The sequence below is a fragment of the Macaca nemestrina genome, chromosome 5 (genome assembly GCF_043159975.1).
Source record: "Macaca nemestrina isolate mMacNem1 chromosome 5, mMacNem.hap1, whole genome shotgun sequence".
Lineage (NCBI taxonomy): Eukaryota > Metazoa > Chordata > Mammalia > Primates > Cercopithecidae > Macaca > Macaca nemestrina.
The window spans coordinates 122,128,783-122,151,784 of NC_092129.1; the positions used below are offsets into that span (position 1 = coordinate 122,128,783).

Sequence of the window (23,002 nt, forward strand, 5' to 3'; positions counted from 1 at the left end):
TTCATTTTCTTTTGTTTTTCTTTTTTTGTTTGTTTGTTTGTTTGTTTCAATTTCATTTAGTTCTGATCTGATATTGATTATTTCCTTTCTTCTGCTGGGTTTGGGTTTGGTTTGTTCTTGTTTTCTCTAGTTCCTTGAGGTGTAATCTTAGACTGTCTGTGTGCTTTCAGACTTTTTGATGTAGGTGTTTAGGGCTATGAACTTTCCTCGTAGCACTGTCTTTGCTGTATCCCAGAGGTTTTGATAGGTTGTATCATTACTGTCATTCAGTTCAAATAGTTTTTTAAAATTTCCATATTGATTTTTTTTATCAAATACTCATTCTGGAGCAGGTTATTTAATTTCCAAGTATTCTGCATAGTTTTGAAGGTTCCTTTTGGAATTGATTTCAAGTTTTACTCAACTGTGGTCTAAGAGAGTGCTTGATATAATTTCAATTTTCTGAAATTTATTGAGGCTCATTTTATGGTCTATCATATGATCTTTCCTGGAGAAAGTTCCATGTGCTGTTGAATAGAATGTGTATTCTCTGGTTGTTGGATGAAAAGTTCTGTATATATCTGCTAACTCCATTTGTTTCAAGGTGTAGTTTAAATCCATTGTTTGTTGACTTTCTGCCTTGATGAACTATTTAGTGCTGTCAATGAGTATTGAAGTCCCCCACTATTACTGTGTTGCTGACTGTCTCATTTCCTAGGTTTATTAGTAATTGTTTTATAAATTTGGGAGCTCCAGTGTTAGGTGCATATATGTTTAGGTTTGTGATATTTTCCTGTTGGACAAGGCCTTTTTACCATTATGTACTGTCCTTGTCTCTTTTAACCGCCATTGCTTGAAAGTTCATTTGTATAATATAAGACTAGCTACCCCTGCTCACTTTTGGTGTCCATTTGCATGAAATGCCTTTTTCCACCCCTTTACTTTTTGTGAGTCCTTATGTGTTAGGTGAGTCTCCTGAAGGCAGCAGATGGTTGGTGAGTTCTTATCCATTCTGTGGTTCTATATCTTTTAAGTGGAGAATTTAGGTCACTTACATTCAATGCTAGTATTGAAATGTGAGGTAGCCTTGCTTTCATTGTGCTCTTTGTTGCCTGTGTACTTTGTTTTTTTGGTTTGTGTCTTGTTTTGTTTTTGCTTTTTAATTTGTATGTATGTTTTATAGATCCTGTGTAATTTACACTTTAAAGAGGTTCTGTTTTTATATGTTTCCAGGATTGTTTTCCAAGATTTAGAGCTCCTTTTAGCAGTTCTTGTAGTGGTGGCTTGGTAATGGCGAATTCTCTCAGCATTTGTTTGTCTGAAAATGACTGTATCTTTCCTTCATATATGATGCTTAGTTTCACTGAATATAAAATTCTTTGCTGATAATTGTTTTCTTTGAGGAGGGTGAAGATGGGTCCCAAATCCCTTCTAGCTTGTAGAGTTTCTGCAGAGAAACCTGCTGTTAATCTGGTAGGTTTTTCTTTATATGTTACCTGGCACTTCTGTCTCACAGCTCTCAAGACTCTTTCCTTTGTCTTAACTTTGGCTAACATGATGACAATGTGCCTAGGCAATGATGATCTTTTTGCAATGAATTTCCAGGTGCTCTTTGTGCTTCTTGTATTTGGATGTCTAGGTCTGTAACAATGCTGGGGAAGTTTTCCTTGATTATCCCCCCAAATATTTTCAAGGCTTTTAGAATTCTTTTATTCCTCAGGAACAAAGATTATTCCTAGGTTTAGTTGTTTAACATAATATCAGACTTCTGGGAGCCTTTGTTCCTATTTTCTTACTCTTTTTTGTCTTTGTTGGTTTGGGTTAATCCAAAGACCTTGTCTTTGAGCTCTGAATTTCTTTCTTCTACCTGTTCAATTCTATTGTTAAGACTTTCCAGAACATTTTACATTTCTAAATGTGTGTCCAAAGTTTACTGAATTTTTCCTATTGTTTTTGATTTCAGCTACCTATTTCCTTGAATATTTCTCCCTTCACTACTTGTATCATTTTTTGAATTTCCTTGCATTGGGCTTCGTCTTTCTCTGTTCCCTCCCTGATTTGCTTAATAACTAACCTCCTGATTTCTTTTTCAAGTATCTCAGGAATTTCTTCTTGGTTTGGATCCAGTGCTGATGAACTAGTGTGATTTTGGGGGGGTGTTGATGAGCCTTGTTTTGTCATATTACTAGGGTTGGTTTTCTGGTTCCTTCTCATTTAGATGGACTCTGTCAGAAGGAAGGTTTAAGGCTGAAGGCTGTTGTTCAGATCATTTTGTCCTATGGGGTGTTCCCTTGATATAGTACTCTCCCTCTTTTTGTGTGAATGTGGCTTCCTGTGAACCGAACTGCAGTGATTTTTGTCTCTCTTCTGGGTCTAACCATCCAGCTAATCTACATGGCTCCGGGCTGATGCTTTCCATTGTTGGCATGGATTCCTGTGATGTGAACCATCTTTAGGTCTCTCAGCCATGGATACCAGCACCTGTTCTGGTTAGGGTGGTGAAGGGCACAATAGACTTCATGAGAGTCCTTAGCTTTGGTGGTTTAATGATCTGTTTTTGGGCTGCTTGGCCTCTGGCCCAGAGGTGGTGCTTTCCAGAACAGCTGTAGTGTGGAGAGGGATGGGCAGTGGGCGGGACCCTAGAACTCCCAAGATTATATGCCCCTTGTCTTCCACTACCAGGGTGGGTAGGGAAGGACCATCAGGTAGGGGCAGGGCTAGGCATATCTGAACTCAGAGTCTCCTTGGGTAAGTTTTGCTGTGGCTGCTGTGAGGGGTGGGGGTGAGATTCCCAGGTCACTGGAGTTGTGTACCTAAGAGGATTATGGCTGCCTCTGCTGGATCATGCAGGTTGTCAGGGAAGTAGGGGAAAGCCAGCAGTCACAGGCCTCACCCAGCTCCCATGCAAACTGAAGGGCCAGTCTCACTCCCACTATGCCCCCAACAACAGTCCCAAGTCTATTTCCAGGCAGCAGGTGAGAGGGCCTTGAAAACTCACCAGAGGCTTTCTGCCTCCCAGCTGCAAAAGAAAAGGGCTGTAGTTCTTCCCCTGCTTGTGAAGTCTGCAAGCGGGATTGGCGCCCTTCCCCAGGTTCTGGCCAGGAGGCTTCTCGCCTGGTTCAAGTTGTTACAAAGTTCAGCTACAGAATTCCTTCTCCTTCTCCCTGTTGAGTTTTGCCCCTGTTCCTCTGGTCACCCTCCTGATGGATCCCTGAGGTGCCAGGCAGGAATGGGCTGCTTGGGGACCCAGCGAGCTCCCAGGGTCTTTCTGCTGCTTCCTCTACACCTGTATTTCACTTGACTCGGCTCTCTAACTTGACTTGGCTCCAGATTAAGTCAGAAACTTCTCCTGCAAACAGACCTGGACCTTCAGCTTCTCCAGTGCAGGTGTGTGCTCAGGAGAGGAGGCTCTCCTTTTCCCACTCCCGCAGTAGGGGTGCTCACAGTATTTGGGGTGTCTCCGGGTCCTGCAGCAGCAGTCTGCTTCCTTTAGAGGGTCTGTGGGTCCTCTGGGGATTGCTGGTTTGTTCTTGCAGTAACGTTTAATTTTTTATGAAGCTAAGGTTATTTTGTAATATGTGGTAATGATCAATTTATCAGTAATATTTATTGAATGATAGTCCTTATTCTCATTAATTTGAAAAGCCACTCATAATAAAAATATCCCAGGTATATTTGTGTCTTACGCTGGACTCACTCCATACCTTCATGTTTCCATTAAGATCACATTGAATTGATAAAATCATTTAGTGAGAATTGGCATGTCTATTATACTAAAATATCCTATTTGAAAGTATTTCTACTAATAATTTACTTTATGTCCCTCAATGATTTAAAGTTTTCTTTATTTAGAAGTTGCCTGTGACGTATTATAGTTATCTTATAAATGAAAGAGAGAAGGGACCGTGGGATGCTGTCTTCCTTTACTTCCAACTCCAATCTAGTTGTCACTTGTGAGATGTGTATTCTAAGCCAGTGGGCAGCTTGGTGGAAGTAGGTTCCTGAATTATAGAAATTGGAGTATCTATTCTGCTTTCCTTTGCATTGGGCAAGAGACTGGAGATTAGCCTAGACAAAATTGGAGGGAAGTGAATCCAGAAGAAAAATTTAAGGACTTGGGGCTAATATTAACAAATTAGAAAAAAAGAACAATAATGCAAATAAAAGTAACTTAGGAAAGGGGAATCATTGAAAACGAAGCTGAAACAAATGAAATAGAAATAAAGACAAAAGATAAAAATATAAGAATTAAGTACTCATTTTAAGATATAAAGTATAGAAATAAACCAAAATAAATTACAAAAAGGCAATTATTGATGAAACCAAAATAAATAAAATAGAAATAAAGTATAAAAGACCTTGGTTATTAGTAAAGCTAAAGAAAATAAGTTCTTCAAGGTATGATTAGAGTAAAAAGATGAAAAATATGATTAGGAATGAGAATGTGACATAATCATAGATAAAGGAGAAATTTTTTTCTTAGAGAATAAAATATGTATGTCCATTGCAAACAAACTTTAAAACTTCGAGAAAATGAATCTTCTTCTAGAAAACCATAATTATTCAAGTTGACTCATAAATGAAAAAACATTTTAATTGCTACATTAGCATCTTCAAAGGTAATTAAATATGTACTATTTTAAAAGTCACCACAATAATATACATTTGTAAGTATTTCATCTTATCTATTAAGGATAGATTATTTCAGTGTTACTTATTCTATACAATAGCAAAAGGTGAGTGCTTCTCAATTCATTTTATTAACCCAGCATAGCATTAGCACAAGAAAATAAAACTATAGACCAATTTCACTAAATGCCTGTGGGGGGGGAGAAAAAGGTATGTATTAGCAAATATAATCAAACAATGTACCAAAATATATATTACTACTAAGCTAGGAATGTTCTAAGAATACCAAGGTTATTCAATACCAGGAAATTTATCAATATAATGCAAAATCAAAAAATAATCTAAAGGAAAATATTTTTTTATTAATCAATACTAAAATGTCATCAGATAGATACAAATAAGACATCCAATCAAATTCAACAGACATACTTGTTTTATTAAGAAAATTAGAAAATAGAAACTAAAAAATGGAATAAAATAATAAAATTTAATAAACCCCAGTTTGAGACCAAAAGCACATATTATTCCTATTGGTGAAACACTAAAACCTCTTCAATTAAAATCAGAACTTGGCAAGGATGGCTAGCATAACTGTTATTATTTGCCATAGTCTTGAGAAGGTCCAAGCAAATACAATGAGATAAACATAATCAATACTTATACTAGAAAAGAAGATACAAATCTATTTTTGTTGGCGGTATAATTTTAATGAGAAAAATTTGTACAAAACGAAAAATAAAAGTCAGTAGCTTTTCTTCTTAATAGCACAGCTGTATGTAAATATAAAACAACTTCAGTTTGTCTTCTATTCTCCCTTTAAATTTGCTCAATGGTGTTAATTATCCTTTTTCCCCTCAAATGAAAGTTCAGACATGGTCATTCCTGGATCACAACATATCAGTTCCACTTAGTAATTCGGTTGTCCATTTTTATACAACAGGCAAATCTATCCACATTAAATTTCATGCGTTCATGTGGCCAGGTGTGGTGGCTCATGCCTGTAATTCCAGCACTTTGGATGGCCAAGGTGGGCAGACACCTGAAGTCAGGAGTTCAATACCAGCCTGACCAACATGGTGAAACCTGTCTCTACTAAAAATATAAAAATTACCTGGGCATGGTGGTGTACAGCTGTAATTCCAGCTACTCGGGAGGCAGAGGCAGGAGAGTCATTTGAACTCAAGAAGAGGAGGTTGCAGTGAGCCAAGATTGCACCACTGCATTCCAGCCTGGGGGACAGAGCAAGCTCAGTCTCAAAAAAAAAAAAAAAAAAAAAAAATCGTGCTTTTTCCTTCTGCATTTGGGACTGACTTAGCTAGAAAATTTCAAGGGTAAACGGAAACTGAAATTCTTTCTCCCTTGTTTTGCTACCTACAGCACATGGCCCTTCAGCATGGAGTTTAGGGACAGGAAAGGAGGACAGGAGATTTCTTTCTTCACTGAGATGATTGAGTTGATTTAGCTTCACTGCTCTCTAGGTTTGGCATTCAGTCATCCATCCTTGTCTTGTGGAACAGTTTCACGGATGTTTTGGGGACCCCATGGCTGGAATTCTTCCACTTGCAATTTTCTTTACGTTGGGAAAAGGCATATCTATTCCAGCTGGTGGTTTGCTCCTTCCCCAACTTCTGGCATCTCATAACATCTTCAGCTTTCCCTGTTGAGTGATCTTTGTCTCTTAAGGTGGTTCATTTGGTCAGAACTTAAGAAAACACAGTATCTTTTTCCTATAGCTGAGCCACGTCAGATTCCAGACAACATGCTCACATCCTTTCCCTGACAGCCTCTGGAGTGCTGAACAATTCCAGCCAAGAAGCAGCCTGTCGTTGGCTTTCTCCTTCATTGCAGCCAATTAATCTTCCACCTGTTCGACTTTCCAGGCAGAAGTCAGTATACTATGTCCCCTTACCTCAAACTTCAGGGATACATATTAAGCTCTCCACGTTGTGTTTCTAAAACCCTTCCCTCTTGATTTGAGGTGCAAGGTGAGGGCTATAAGCCTTTTATCCTCTCAATAAGAGTGAGGAATTCAAGAGTCACCAGCTGGGTTTCAGCCTCCTGCTTTATAAATCCCTCACTTTGATGTGTTTTTTCTACTTTCTTTGTGTTTCAACTAGAACTTCTATTTTAACCTCTTGTTACACTTTCAAACCCAAACTAGAATTAGAAATAAGAAATTTTCCAGTCACAACTGTAACAAAAAAAAAAACCTACAAAATACTTTGAATACCTTTAATGAGAAAAATGCAAGACTTCTATGTAGAAAATTATAAAACCTTAAAAACATTATATATGAATGGCTTGCAAAACCTTGCCATGCTGTCAGATAACAAGATATAATTCATAATATAATTTTTGAAATTATATGTATAAATTACATATGAGAAAATTGCTATTTTAATGCATAATTACATAACATTTTAAAGCTTATGAGTCTGGTCTAGAATAATATGTATAATAACAACCCATCAATACCTAGTGAAATATAAAAAATAAATAAATGTGAGAGGGAACTGTCCTTGCCTGGCCTTGCCTTGCTAGGTATCAGAACATACTTTAAACTACTATCAGCATTATCAGTGTGGTACTGGCATAGTAAGATACAAATAGATCAACAGAAAGAAGAGAAAATTAAGCAAAAGACCCCAGCATATATGATAATACAATTGATGACAAAATTGCTGTTTTATTCAGTTGTGAGATAAGGTTTTAGTTAATAGATGAAACTGGCACAACTTATTCTCCACAGGAAGAAAACAAAATTAAGCTTCTTTTATACTAGGTATTAAAATAAAACCTGGATTTATTAGAGACTTAAAGTATGAATCAGTGAATATCTCAGGACAAAATCTAAGATTTTGGAATAGCCTAGAGATGAAGGAATAATTCTTGACCAAGACAGAAAATTCTGGAGCTGTAAAAGAAAATATTTGGACAATTTTTTAAAAACTTTTGAATTGCCCCGGATTTCACATCTAAAGTCAGAAGAAAAACAATAGATTTGAAGAAATTATTTCTGAGGTGACAACAGATTAACATAATATTCAAAGAGCTCTTTAGTATTGCCAAAATAAAGGTAAATTCAAAGAAAAATAATAAAGCATATGAACAGACATCTCACTGAAGAGTATACAGATGGCCAACAAGTACAAGGTGCTCAAACTCACTAGTAATCAGGGAAATACCATCAAAGTAATAACTAGACAAACCACCCTCATCAGACTGTCAAAAATTAGAAAGAGCAATGATATATATTCCTGGAGGGAATTCAAGAAGTTTATACACACTTCTTTATGGAAACATGAATTGCAATTTTAGAATGCAATCTGACAGCATGTGGAAATGGCTGTGATGCAAGAATTAGAGGCCATGCAAGGTCTCAACGTGGATCTTCCCTTAAGAAGTATTACTTCAGAAGTGTCACTGTTGAATCCTCATTTCCCCATGGCTACAAACAACCCGAAACCCTGATATAATCCCAAGGATGAAAGGGGCACTAGTCAGCCTAGTGGTAGGTTGATTACATTATGGGAGAGGCAGGAATTTGTCCTTAATTCTCCTGATTATTTATTCTGGATTTGGATTTTCTTTCCCTACTAGTCATAGTTCTTCCACCATTTCTTTTGAGGGACTTCATCAACATATGTCATTATGGTATCCTGCACAATATTACTTCTAAGCAACAGGCTTCACAGTGAAAGAAATAAGGCAAGGAGGGATATTGAACTTATGAAATTTATCACCCAAAAGTTGCTGGCCTTATAAAATGGCAATATAGTATATTAAAGACTCTGTGGCAGCATCACCTGGGCCGCCTTTCAGGGTCATGGCGCCATTCTGAAAGATGTCATGTATGCTGTGAAACTGACACATGGTGCTATGTCTTCCACAATCATATGACACAGATTTGGAAACCAAGGGGGAGCAGCAGAGCAGTCTGTCTTGTGATCATCCCTAAAGACCCCGCTCACAATTTTTCCTCTCTCTGTGATTCTGAGCTCCACCCATTCAGAGGCTTTTGGCACCCAAAAGGGAAAAGCTCTCAAGAATGTAGCCATAGCCCTGTTGAATCAATTTACATCATCCACCTCCCTTTCAGGCTTCCATGAAACCACACAAACAGGTACGAAGGGACTTGAAGGTGTTGCCCCGAGTGACCGATCACAATAGGCACAGAAAGGAGGGTCACGCATTAATTTATTCATTCAATAAAGAGAGCCTGCTATGAGCAGGCACTGTTCCAAGTACTTAGGATACAGCAGAAAACAAAAATGACAAAATCCTCCCTTCATGGACCTTACATTTCAGTGAGGGGCGAGGCATTCTAGTGATTTGTGAGAAGGCAGATTATAAGCACTGTGGAAAAACAAAAACAAACAAAAATGCTGAGAAGAAAAAGAGAAGAAATCCCTGGGGGAGGATCAGGATGTTTTCATAAGATTTCAAGATATTTTTGGATGGAAGGAGACAACTCACTTGGATAGATGAATGGCGGAACTTTTTGTTACTTACAGCTTCAAATGGGAGAAGACTGCCATAGGGCCACATGGAGAGATTTTGCTTGGAGAGGGCTTTTGTGTGGCAAGTCGGGCAGGCTTAGTTAGGTTTTGAAGGCTCTCTGTAGATTGGCTAATTTGAATAATTCTGAGGGCTCCAAGGTGTGACCCTAGTTGTCTGATGCCTGGCCCAGGGCAGTTAGGACAGGTGTGTGGTAGCCTGGAATGTGAGAGTCCAGAGAAAGGATTAGCCTCCAACCAGGGCCCCAGACTGGGTTAAGAAAGCATTTCTTAAAAAACCTTATCACACAGAGGAAGGCTGGAAGTAAACAGAGTGTACAGGGTATGACAAGGTAGGCCTCAGGGAGAAGGAGAAGGGTGGGATTGAAAAAAACACTGAAGGTGAGAGAATTAGCCAGCAGGTGAAAAAGCGTTCTGGTAAAACCCAGGTAAAAACCAGTCAAAGAAGAATATGGATGAGGAAAAAAAATTACATCTTTCTATGAACTCCAACAGAAACTTAATGTATTCTGAACTGTGAAAATCAGCATAAAAATCACAGTTGTATTATCAGCACCTGTGACTTTGTCACCAAGAGAAATCAGATCCCTTTTTATCACATGACAGTTGTTATATACTGTATTAAAATATGCTGGTGCCCCTCTCAGTGTGAAACTGCTATAGTTACTATGCCTACCTGCTGCTAGATCTTGCTATTTAAATACATTACAAAAGAACTCTACTGTTTCCTTCATGACAAAACATTTGTTATAATTTATTAATTGTACTTCAAAAAGGTAGATTTGTTTTATAATCTTATGTATTTTACGGTATGAATTTATAAACATATTCCCACTAGCTTCCCCAGACTGCTATAGAGGCCCTTGACACGCCTACATGCACAGGTGCATGCACACACACACACACACACAGTGAGAAGCCTGCCTCGGGGTAGTGCCTCGCACATCCAGTGGAAAGAGTTAATAGAGGCCTATTGAAGCTCTTGACCACAGGCCCACCATGGCCTGGCCTCTGAGGAATGAAGACCACACCAGATAAAGAATCCAGCCAGCTGCAGGGAAGGCAGGAAGCAAGGAGGACATAGGAGAAAGAATTTAAATTTGCTTCCCCTACGTGAAAGGAGAGAGCATCCAAGGAAGAAAGTTATGTTATGAGAAGTGGCCGTCTGACCAGTTCCAGGAATCTGGAGTTTAGCCCCAGGGCTTCCTGGTGAATGCGTCATTTGCAGGTTTGCTCTGAGATCCATTTCTCACCCTGTACAAGCTACATTTTCTCCTGCCAATGGAAGGTCCTGTCAGGAGATAGGCGAGTGGGGGGAAGAGAGAAGCTAGAGAATTTCTCCCCTCTCCCCTCTACTAGTAGCTGTATCTGCTATTGCTTCCAGCTCCCACTTAACAGGTCTCCAAGCTACCCATGGTCCCGTGTCCTGATGAGCAGCCCCCATTACCGAACCCAGCTCCTGCCAGGAGATTGCAGCTCAGGCTTTTTTATGATTATCATACTTGATGTTCTAGGGCACATGTGCACAACACTGTGTCTTCCCTTTGTTCTTTCAGCCACAGAGGTGGCAGCTGCTTTCAGCTGTTCAGTTGTTGCTATCCTCTAGGTGGCCTCACCATCCCCTGTTTGCTCTCCCTTCATAATTAGCTCCCTGTATCAAGTCTTTCCTTTTGACTGTCTCTTGTGGATGCCGATAAGCAAAACAGCACAATAGTAGCAGTACCTTTGAGTCTGCCACCAAGAAAACTCACAGATACTTCCATATCACATGACAGCTGTCATATGCTCTCTGGTTTCTGTAAAGTATTTGGGTTTAGTAACTGAAACTTAGTCTGTATCAGGACAGGATCACAACAAAAACATGAGAACAAATGGCCATTATTCAGAGATCCCTTCTGTACTTGGAACAAAATGCAATAAAAGAAAAAACTTTAAGGCGACTCCAATTGGGAAAGAAGGGTGACACTTTTAGGATTATATGTCGGATTATTGCATTATGTTAAAAGGAAGTTATTATTTGAAAATGCAAGTATAAGAAGGATGCACATTGGCATTCAACAACCAAAGGTCTGTGGGAAGCATTTATTGGGTATTACGTTTTGTTTCAGTTTTGGATTTTGGCCACGTAGCACCTGAACTTCCTTCTTATTTGCATACATATACATGCCTTAGGACAGGCCAATGGGATACTCTCCCCAGGATTTGCACCCGGAAGAAGTGCTCCAAAGAGAGAGTAATATTTAGAAATTATTTGTAGCTAAGGTAGTTGCACAGCTGTCCCCAGTCATAGAAATACCAGCAGCTGCATCCTGAAATAGCTGTTCATACAACGTGAACTTGGCTGGTGAACTTGGTTGTATTTGAGCTACCTACGTTCCTTTGTTTTTGCCTACTTTCCCTGCTAGTTCTCCAGCCCTCCCGTCGACTATGAGATAATCTGTCTCCTTTCCTGCTTAAGATGATCAGGGTTAGTTTGTATTGCCAGTAACCAAGAAACTTAATTGGTACAGTTTTATTCCAAGTATTGTATGCTATACCAAATAAAATACTTTATTTCATTTTGTTTTCTGATTGTTGTTTGCATACTTTAACTCTTAATTATTCCAGTCATTTTTTTGTAGTGCTATAATATTCCATTATAGTTTGAGATAGGCACCTGCTCACTATTAGTACACAAAGTCTTGGGGCTATTAGATATAACAAGATCCTTTCCAATTAAAAACAATACTCAATATAAATGTTATACCTTGTGAATCATGTATGATATTTTTATTTTGTTATTACTTAGAATAATTTCTTATGTCATATTAATATGAAATCTTTTTATATGCTTTTGAAACATTATGTGTTGTGGTCCCCAGAAATGAGTTAGGATTTTAGTATTTTGCAAGATGCCACTGCCTTTTTCTAGCACTTCAACAGCTAAACTACAGTTGTCTTAAAATTATAGTTTTCCCTATACTATCCCTGGTTAAGATTTTTTTTCTTTTTTCTCTCATGATTAGAGTACATACTGCTTTTTGATAAACCATCCTTATTAGATTTTCCTTTTTCTAATCTGCTTTTATACAATATCAAAAACAAAAATGAAAATTACAGTCATTTTGTATGTTTGTGTCAATTACAGTCAATCTGTATATTTGTGTATGCATGTGTGTGCATGTGTCTCCAAATGTTCAAGCACTTAGAAACCTTTAAGGACATATTGATCTTTTTAAGCACTGTTTATTTATTTATTACCCATGCATATTAGAAAACAATTGAGCTTCTATTAAAACCTATTTGCTGATAAGTTCATTGGTATATACTGAGTATCAATTAAATGCTTGATACTGCAAAGCAGTTAATATGTGTTTACATTTCTATTAGATATAGAAGGAGGAATATAAGAGTTCTACAGAATTTTATGCGTCCATGGCCAGGACTTGGGAGGAAAGGAAAGCAGTAGAAAGTCAATCTGTGAGGAGTGCCAACTTTAATAATGTAATATTTTAATAATTACATAAAATACCTGCCAGTGGCCTTTAATCGGCCAATGTCATGAATATCCCAGCCATCATAGTAAGCTAGGTAACATAACATGTTAGAAAGAGCACAGGCTTTGGAGTCAGCTGAACAGGGGTTCAAATCCGGACTCTGTCATTTCTTAGGTCTGTGACTCAACATCTCTGGGCCTCAATTTCTTCATCTATAAGATAGGAATAGAGGTAGAAGAACATCTCACTGCTGTTCTGTGCGAAATAAAGTAATTTAGATAGGGAATCTAGCAGCTGGGACATAATGGATACTATAATTGCTATTTTTAATATTTTAGAATATACAATAGTGCATCCAAACAACCATATCCTGAAAAATGATATAGTAACAAACTAAAATAATGTATCCACTGAACTTGAGTGATAACCAACCCCAACCTCAATGTTTCTTAATTTCTTAACTAAATATTCATGGGCATGAAGAAATTCATGAGTTAGAAATGAGAAAATTATTCAAAACACATCAGTTTCAGAGTATCTTGTGTGCGTAATAGCTAGGAGTCTTATTTTATCACAATAAACTACTAACGAAGGGAATGTAATCCAATATAAACCTGCACAGCTTATGTAATATGAATTATAGAGGATGTGAAAATTTTACCATTCTCAAAGCTTATGCCATAAACTGTAATGTAATGCAGATACTATGATTATGATTTGAACCTATATGTTTCAGGGATTTTTCCCCCTTTTTGACATTTTGTGATACTGTAAAACATCCTACCAGTACCTAATTTAGTTACTTTGGAAAGCCAGAAGATGGCACTAATTTCTAAGAATTATGCATCTAAAAAGAATGCTTCAGATTCTAGCATGTATTATTTCTTTTGCTGGTGGAAATTATAATGCTCTACATTTTCAACAGTTTTTCTATCTTAATGTAAAATTCTGTTTGTTCTTAGCTTTTTCCTGATGATTAAAGAAGTTAGAATGGTAGGAATTAAATATCTATATAGAATGAGTGAATAATTTATTATAAGCAGGAATTGGCAACCAACCAATCATATTTATTTCATGTTTTTACCTGTGGGTGAATTGAATATTATATATCCATTTGAATAGAGAGCTTGATTTTATTCATGTATTGGGTATCCCTGTCTTGGTTCAGAAGGAAAACCTAAATGTATGTTTTCTGTACAGGCTACCATCCCCTATAACTGTTGGTGATATCTCAGGACCTACTTATTTCTATTCCCTTTAAAAGATAATCACATTTGTAGGTTGCCATTTTTACTTCTAAATGATAATGCTGAACAGTATGAAAGTGTATTCCGCAAGGAGTTTGTTCAACAACCAAAAAAAAACAACAAAGACAATGACCACATATACAGTTTGATAACCTAATTGCATTTCGGCAGGACATTAAGCTAAATCTAGTGCTATATTACGAAGAGGTTAAGAACAAAGAGAGAGGAAAGATGTGTATACTCATAGCTAGGAAGGAAAACTAGAGAGGCAAGTAATGGTCTTGTGTTTTTGCAAATTTATCCATCTGCCTAAGGGTAGATTAATTTTCCTGGCAAAGTTAAATGTATATTTCAAGATACACTACACTGCTGAACACCATGCTTGGAAAACTGGCATTCTGGAGTCTTTCAAAATCAGCAGTTTCCACGGGAAAATCTATCTACCATCTGCTTGCTTCATTAAAATACATAATAGAGAAGGAAGAACTGAATTAGAGTTTCACTAGCTCAGCGCCCCCTGGTGTCCACTCTGCTGAGGTTATACACAGCAGCCTATATAGAAAACAGAATCCAAGTAAAAATCAACCACAGGTTTGTCTTTTGTATCTGTTTAAAAACAGAGCAACGAACTCCAAAAAAATTATATATTTAGACCAAACTATCTTGAAAACACTAAAAGGTTTCAAGTAATTTTTGATGCACTTATGAAAATTTTTTCAACACCACATGTAAAATTTCAAACATGATCATAAAGGTATCATACGGATATTTTATCAGGTAAAAGGCAAAATAGTCTGTCAAAAACTATCAATTGCCCCAAGAAACCCAGTCAGTATTTTTAGCTCACAAATTAAAGAATACATTATTTCAAATATTAAACGGAAACTAATGTGTATAAGATAAATTATAAAATTACATAGTTATACAACTTAATTATTAAAAACAATGATTTGGGCCAGGCCCGGTGGCTCATGCCTGTAATCTCAACACTTTGGGAGGCTGAGGCAGGCAGATCGCTTGAGCTCAAGAGTTCAAGACCAGCCGGGGCAACATGGTGAAACCCCATCTCTACAGAAAATACAAAAGTTAGCTGGACATGGTGGTGGATGCCTGTAGTACCAGCTACTTGGGAGGCTGAGGTGAGAGGATTGTTTGAGCCCGGGAGACGGAGGTTGCGGTGAGCCAAGATTGCACCACTGCACTCCAGTCTGAGTGACAGAATGAGACCCTGCCTCAAAATAAAAAAAAATAAAAAATAAACGGATTTGTCAGCTTAGGAGTCCCTATGCCTTGATTTTCAGTATGTGTTCCATTACTTGAATTTTTACCCACACTAGAAGAATTAAGATTCCATATTATTGCAAAAATTTACTAACATTTTTTAGAGGAAAGGACTTAATACAAAAAAATTCAAACACGCAACAATTAGCATTGGTGATGGTGTAGAAATCTACTTCACAACTTCATCCAACAGCTCCGTAAGTGCAGAATAGTTAGTCACTTAAGAACAGAGTTGTAAAGATACTAGATAAACAGTAACAGCAGAGATACACTATCATAATATATATTACTATGTCCTTAACACTACTTTTACCTTTACATGTATTCATTCAACCATTTGATAAATATGTATCTTATACCCAATTAGACCATGAAGGACAGGCAAGCTCTCTGCCCTAATGGAATCTGCAATCTGAATGGGGAGAAAAAATAATAAAAAGTAAACAAATAAATAACATATAATGGAATTGGGCCATGTAAATAAAGCAGGTTAAGAGACTAGAGAGTAAGGATTGTTGGGGGGAGCGGCACAAGGAGATTAATACTTTAATAGGGTGGTCAGGAAAGGCCCTGTGAGGAGAGAACACCTGAGCAAGTCTTGAAGGAAGTGAAGGAGCAGGCCATGCAGCTTTTGGGGAAAATGTGGTTCAGGCACTGGGAATAGGAGCAGAAGCCTTGAACTGGGAATGTGTTAGGTTTGCTTGAGAAACACGAAGAAGTTCTCATGGTTACAGCAGACTGAGCAAGAAGAAATGAGTATAAAATAAATCTGGAGATTAGGAGATTTGTCTATGTTCAGGAGTTTTTATTTTATTTCAAACTTCCAAGGGAAATACTGGAGGACCTTTGATACGCAATTTATATTTAATAGACCACTTTGGCTACCATATGGAAAAGAGATTGTAAAGTGACAAAGGTAACAACAGGGAGACCAGTTAAAAGGCAAATATTATAGTTTGAGCTAGAAAGAACAGTGCACTGAACTCTGATGGTATTAACAGAGGCAGTGAAAAGCAGCAGTGTAATTTGGGATATATTTTGAAGATGAAGTTCACAGTATTTGTCAGTTTGTCAGTTGAGGTAGCAGAGAAACATACAATTTAAGGATGATGCCTAGTTTTGCTCTGAGCAGAGAGGGAAGACTGGGGAACAGATTTGATTGCAAAGGAAGGGAAGGGATTTGGGTTGGGGGAAAGATTACAAATATTGGAATAAAGAGTTTTGCTTTATGTATGATCAGTTTGCAATTATATCAGACATACAAATATATGGTCATTATCTAGTAGTTGGTTGGATATGTGAATCTGGAGCTCTGGGAAAAAGCCAGGGATAAAGACTCTGTTTATTCAAGAGTCATCCACCTATAAGTGGTACTCATGATCAAATACAGAATGATGGTAGATGGAGATAACTGGAAAAATAGGAGAATGAGGAGCAGCAGTCATTAAGGCAGGAAAAATACCAGGAGAGTGCAGTGGTCATGGAGACCAAGTAAAGAAAGCATTTCAAGAGAAAAGAAATAATCAACCTTGTCAGTTGCTTCTGAGACACTGAATAAGATAAAAACAGAATTGACATTTAATTTAGAAAGACTGTGGTCACTAGCTATCTTAACATACAAAAGTTCAAAGAAAAGATAGAGAAGATAGCCTGACTGGAATAAAATCAAGCATGAATGGGTAATAAAATTTTGAAAGAGTCAATACAGACAACTCTTTAGAAGCCCCTTGCTAGTATGGTGAGCAGAGAAACATGCAGTAGCTAGAGGGGAATGTGGAGTAGAGGGAAGCTTTTTATTTATAATGAGGACATTCTAGCATATATCATGTTAAAGGGAATGCTGCAGTAGAGAAGAAGAATTTGGTAACTACTGGGAGGCAGGACAGAATTTCTGAAGTGATGCACTTGAGCAGATGAGAAGGGGTGGATGAAATACCCGGGCAGAGTCCGCCTTGTCAGCAGAGGGAAGGCAAAGCATAGGGATAAAAATGAAAGATTTGAGGGTGGGAGAATTTGACAGTGAAATCATCCGGTAGTTCTCTGTTGATGGGTTTATTTTTCTCAGCAAAATAAACAACAAGATTATTAACTGATGAGAGACAATAAATATTAGATGTTTGAGGAGAGAGGAAGCATTAAATAGCCATTTTAGAGGCTGGGAAAGTGACTTGACTGGAAATATATAGTAGGATTGCAGGTCTGGTGGGAGAGGTTTGCCCACTTGAATTGTATGGTTAGCTCGAGTGTTTCCTTCAGCTATAGGCTTTTCTCCTTCTTCACAAATGTTAGGTACTCTCACGTTCTCATTTTATGAACAAGGAAACTAAAACAGAAAAGTGAAATCACTTGCCCAAGTTTACACAGAAAGTGAGGACATCCAGAATGGAGCCTGAACTGGCCAGCCCCAGCTGCCTCCCTCCATCACTATGCCATAGAGTAGCTTATGTTTTCCTACCAGCCGCGGGCTTCAGGATGCATCCCTGCAGAGTTGAGGAAAGACGTTCTGAAATCTGAGCTATTTATATGTCTTTTTCCTACATCCCAATAGCTCAACTTAGCCACTTCTGTGCATTATGCATAACATTTTAATAATTCAGATTAAAAGAAAGACTAACCACAGATTTTTTTTTTCTTTTCTTTTCTTTTTTTTTTTTTTTTTTTTTTTTTGTGAGATGGAATCTCACTCCGACTCCTAGCCTGGAGTGCAGTGGCCCGATCTCGGCTCACTGCAACCTCTGCCTCCCAGATTCAAGTGATTCTCCTGCCTCAGCCTCTCGAGTAGCTGGGACTACAGGCGTGTGCCACCACACCCAGCTAATTTATTTATTTATTTTTAAGTAGAGACGGGGTTTCACCATGTTAGCTAGTATTGTCTGGATCTCCTGATCTCATGATCTGCCTGCCTCGGCCTCTCAAAGTTCTGGGATTATAGGTTTGAGCCACTGTGCCTGGCCATAGTAAAATTTTTTTTTTTTTTTTTTTTTTTTTTTTTTTTTTTTTTTTTTTTTTTTTTTTTTTTGAGACGGAGTCTCGCTCTGTCGCCCAGGCTGGAGTGCAGTGGCGCGATCTCAGCTCACTGCAAGCTCCGCCTCCCGGGTTCACTCCATTCTCCTGCCTCAGCCTCCCGAGTAGCTGGGACTACAGGCGCCCGCCACGTAGCCCGGCTAGTTTTTTGTATTTTTAGTAGAGACGGGGTTTCACCATGTTAGCCAGGATGGTCTCGATCTCCTGACCTTGTGATCCGCCCGTCTCGGCCTCCCAAAGTGCTGGGATTACAGGCTTGAGCCACCGCGCCCGGCCAGTAAAATATTTTTAAAAGGAAAAAATAGTTACATTAAAAAACAATAATGCCTTATTTCTCTGCCATATTGGGAATGAGAAAAAATTGCTTTAGTAAATGATTAGAAAATAGAATTTTATACCCTGTCCGTGATAACTTTTACTAAAGTGTTTTATAAGCATAATATAACATTCTAAAAAGATTATACATTGAGCCTATAATATAGCACTATAATATAATAGAAAATATCACAATATTCTCTCTCTACTCTAGGCTCTTAGAATTTTTAATGCTCCTCGATGATGTCTGGATACCTTTTGACTGTACCTGAAATAATCCCAGAGCATTATTAGTGGTCCTGCTTTCTTCTACACACTAAACAATTTATTTTAGTTTAAATTCCAGCATCTCCTTTTTCCCTCATGTTCCCAATTCATTCATGTAACTTTAGAAGAACTGACAAAAAATGCATGACTTTACACATGGTATCTGTGAGGCAACTAGGGATTACAAACATTTTTTAAAATGCATTTAATAGCCCAAGAATATTCCCATTACAATCTGTTCAATTTTCTGACTAGATGATGACTGATCCTCCCAGAAGGCTAATCTTGGAATTTGTGCAGTAGAGTAACCAAATTAACCAAATGTTACCTGGTGGAAGATGGAAAAGGGCTTAAAATATTGAAAAGAATCATTTGTAAGGTTGAAAGTCTTCTCCTAATCGGAGTCCCTCGCGTTCTCCTGCCTAATCCAGAGTGATAGAGACAGTGTGAGTGAAGACATAGAAGCCTCTTAGTGATGGATTATATTATCTTTGACCCCTTCTCCTGATTCCTATTGCTCCCCATGGAGGCCCTATCTTTTTATAGGTTCAAAGTTATCAAAAGAAAAAGCCCCTTGAAGTAAGTCACAACGAATGGTTTAGAGGAAGAACTTACCTATCAAAATATGCTTGGATCTCTCTGCGTTACCATTCAATAGAAATAGAATATGAGCTGCCTATGTAATTTTTTTTCTAGTAGCGACATTTTCAAAGTAAAAAGAAACAGGTGAATTTATTTTAGTAATACATTTATTTAACCCAATGTTTAATGGATATGGGAATGTTATTAATAATATATTTTAATTGTTTCATACTAAACCCTTCCCACACAGGCCTAGCCACAATTCAAATGCTCAACAGCTGCAGGTACCACTAGACTAAGAAATGCTGAGCATGTGACAGATCCATTCCTATGGGTCACGGTTATTATCAGTCTTCGTTATTATTCTCAAACTTCAAAAGTACTTATTTTTGATAGTATAAAATTATATCATGAAACTAACTGATTGCACTGATAACATATTTCTATTAACTGTTTAAATATCACACCATTGCTTTCTTTAATGAATTACCCATAAATTGCCTTACATTTACACTTCTGCGTAAGCTTAATTGTTAGATTTCTTGATATCAAAGTTCTCATTTTCATCCTTGACCAAAGTATGGTCCTCTGACTCTCTGTCTAATCTTTGATTCACACTTCATCAACAGAGTAATATTTCTAAAAAACAACTTTTATCATTGCCCAACTACTTTAGGATAATAAAGAAAATATAAAGTTCTTCATGATTTGACCACTATCTTGTTTCATTTCCTTCCACTCTTTTTATTCTTCATTCTAAAATTTGCAGACTTCATAAGTTCCCTGAGTATGACATGTTGTTTTGGTCTTCAGACCCTAGAACATGCTATTTCTTCTGCCTGAAAGTTCTTATACCAGGCCTCAATTTTCAATCCAGTTCAGCTGAATAAATTTATTGACCTCACACTAATTCCTTGAGGGACTAGTGCTTTTTTATCTTTGTGTCACCAGCATCTAGCACAGGGTCTGACAGTAAAATACTATATATATGAGATATGTATTTGTCAATCTAGCCTAAATGTAATGAAACCTTTAGGTAGACTCAGTTGTAAATTATTGACAGGAAGAAATATTAAAAGCAAAAGATAGTCATTCCTTTTCTATTTTAGTGTTAAATTTAACCGAATTCTATTTTCATAGTTTTTAATGCCAACATTGAATGATGGTCAGTATTTTTATTCTGTTTCAATTCCAGTACATTTCATTTCCCTCAGTCACCCTCCCCATAGTACTACTGAAAGTGATACACCTGATGGGAAGAGTGTTATTATCTCAGGGACACAATTTATAAAGTTTTCATTAGATTAAAAAATAAGTATAAGAAGCAAAATGTCTCAAAAGTCCCTACTTCACATTCGGGTGAGTTTTGAGAAAATTATACTTAACCTATGCCACACATCCCAGGGAATAAACTGATAGGATTTTAATATAATATCAAAACAAAGTATTCACCTTATTCACACAAATAGTTTAATAGTCATATAATAAACATAAGATTTTAATAAAATATCAAAACAAAGCATTCAGCTTATTCACACAAACATCTTAGTTTAATAGTCATATGAAACAAAGATATATAAACATTTGACAATAAGAATCGTTTTTCCCAGGACAGCACAATTATTTGCTACACAATTATAAACAGACATAAGAAGCTCTTTTAAGCGTTAGATACCAGAGTGAGGATATTTCTTAAGGCTTGTAAAAATTCTAGTTTTACAGCTTCCCTGGAGTTCCAACATCTCTTGAGAAGGAAACAACGTAAGCTCTCATGTTCTCAACCGAGCTGTCCCCAACCAATAAAAATAGATCCTAGGAACATCCCTTAATCTGGTGACATCACCCATAAAAGACAGGAATGGGGTGTCAAAAATCCCCCTTTCTATTTTCTGTTGTCCTCTTGGGGTAAGGAAATGTAAAAAGTCAGTGGGGACTTATGAAGGACACAGTATAATGAAAGAGAAGAGTTTGATACAAGAAGCACCTCTCAATTAAATTCCATTTTTTTCACACTGGCCCTTGAACTTCTATTTTACCATTTCCTGTTTTTAATAAATCTCCCTATACTTTCACACCTATTGAATTCCATGCTTTTATTACTTAACAAGCATCCCAGCAAAGAAAGAATGAACATTTCTTTTAAACAAGTATTTTTACTTAAAGCAAAGTTCTGGTCACTCACCAATGGTGATGGAAAACTGACCAATTTCCTTCCTGTTTCTTGACTTTCCTAGCCCTGACCTGGGGCTTTGGCTCATATAAAGGTGCAGGATTAGAAAAGAACAGTTTGTTCAAAGTTGTGAGCTCCTCTCTAAGTCATATCCAGGTTTTGGATGCCAAATCATGTTTACGAGGCACCTGAGCAAATACTTTGGCTGCCAGTAATCTTTTCTATTTCTAAAATTAAGCTTCAAAATATAGGGGTTTGCTTTTTAAGTAAATTATCCATTATGTAGAAAGAGTGTGCTAGTGAAGGTTGTATATAAGATCTCAAAACATTGCACTTGCTTTGTTCTTGTTTTGAAATTTCCTATTGAGTCACTTTGTTGCTCAATGCTGAAGGGCACTAAAGTATAATTAATGTAATAGTAAACAGACTATTTGGCCAGATAAATCAGCAAAACGTAACCCTCACTTTACAAATACATGTACAGGTTTATTTTAACTGTTTGGTTTGGGTTTTTCCACAGCTATTAATATCACTCAGCCGAGGTTCAGTGGCACGGATGCCTTTGGATACACCTCATTCCTGGCTTATTCACGGATCTCAGACATCAGCTTCCATTATGAATTCCACCTGAAGTTTCAGCTGGCAAACAATCACTCAGCACTGCAAAATAACTTGATATTTTTTACTGGACAGAAAGGCCATGGTAAGATTAATTGAACCCTCTAGGACTTGCCTTGCTCCTTTAAGAATACTTTAGAGATTCCTCAGGGAGATTCTAATTGGCTGTGGTTAAAAAAAAAAAAAAAAAAAAAAAAAAGGCATTTGCCTAGATGCAGCCTCCTCCTGTTTTCTGCCTTGAGCATGTTCCCTGTAGTCCCAAGTATTTAGCAGTTCCCTGACCCTTTCTGATGCTCTACTTTACATCAGCTACTGTATTAGTCAGTTTTCATGCTGCTATAAGAACTGCCAGAGACTGGGTAATTTACAAAGGAACGAGGTTTAATTGACTCACTGTTCAGCATGACTGGGGAGGCCTCAGGAAACTTATAATCGTGGTAGAAGGTGAAGAGGAAGCAGAGCACCTTCTTCACGAGGCAGCAGGAAGAAGTGCCTAGCAAAGGGGAGAATAGCTCCTTATAAAACCATCAGATCTCCTGAGAACGAACTCACTATCAGGAGAACGCATGAGGAAAACCACCCCCATAATTCAATTACCTCCACCTGGTCTCTCCCTTGACACCTGGGGATTATGGGGATTACAATTCAAGATGAGGTTTGCATGGGAACACAAAACCTAACCATATCAGCTACCTTTTATAATCAAAAGAAAAAATTCCTACAGGCAAACATGAGGACAGGGAAGGTGACCAAGTCACATGGAAAGTAAGTTTATTGATTTGTCCTTTCCTCTGTTTCTTTCTGTTTCCATATGTGAAGAGAGAAGGGAAATTCTCATTTTTCTGTGTGTTATAAAATGGAAACAGTTGTTGCCCTCAGAGAAAACCATTCTAAATT

The 23,002-nt window shown here is 37.5% G+C and overlaps 1 non-coding gene across 1 annotated transcript in view; it reads left to right on the forward strand.

The window, feature by feature from the left end:
• Positions 1 to 23,002, forward strand: part of LOC105479509 (uncharacterized) — a 78,261-nt gene that overhangs the window by 37,698 nt on the left and 17,561 nt on the right. Inside the window, exon 2 of the transcript XR_011623637.1 lies at positions 22,008 to 22,190. This is a non-coding gene — a transcript (uncharacterized protein). The remainder of the gene's footprint in view (positions 1 to 22,007; positions 22,191 to 23,002) is intronic.